The following is a 705-nucleotide window of genomic DNA, read 5'->3' as shown; positions in this document are numbered from 1 at the left end:
CGGCCATGGAAAAGATACTTTCACTAAGTTCCGCACATTTCTGAGTGCGTTTCTGCAGCCGAAAATCTCGTCTCCGTCCAAGGACACGCGGTGTCCGCGCCCAGACGGGCTGGCTCAGCCCACGAAAGTGCCGCGCGGAGGCCGCTGGCCCCTGCAAGTGGACGGCTGGGGGCCCTGATGCCACCTGCACACTCGGTGCAGCGTGGAGAGACCTCTGCTCACTGGCACCCGTGTGTTCATCATTTACGGGGGACACAGGCAAACCCCAAGGTCACCCTCAGTCATGCCCTGGGGCGGGGCCGTGGCTGTCCAGGCCCGGGGTGACCGCCCTGGGTCGAGGCGGCTTGAGGGCGGCCGTGCGCTGCAGAGGCACCGGGAGCCCTCGGCAGGTCTGGGCACAGCCACGGTGGGCGCAGCCTCGGCCAGCACAGGCAGCCCAGGCTGGCTGGGGTACGCCCAGGGGTGCACCCCACGCAGAGAGCACACAGAGGGCACGCAGGGACACGCGGGGGACACGCGGGGACCCACAGCCCCAGGGGCACCGCCACCTGCACGAAGCGTGGCCATGGGCCACCCAAGGAGGCCACAGGGACGTCCCGTGAAGGGAGGGAAGCCGAGCGGGGCAGCCACAGCCGTCTCTGGGGTCGGTCAGGGGGAGGCAGGGCCAGCTGGGCCTGGCGAGGCCGTCTGGCCCCAAAAGCCCAG

The sequence above is a fragment of the Condylura cristata genome, unplaced genomic scaffold, assembly GCF_000260355.1.
Source record: "Condylura cristata isolate star-nosed mole 26May11 unplaced genomic scaffold, ConCri1.0 scaffold00087, whole genome shotgun sequence".
Classification (NCBI taxonomy): domain Eukaryota; kingdom Metazoa; phylum Chordata; class Mammalia; order Eulipotyphla; family Talpidae; genus Condylura; species Condylura cristata.
The sequence above is the reverse complement of the archived record's forward strand: the minus strand, read 5'-3'. Positions refer to the sequence as shown.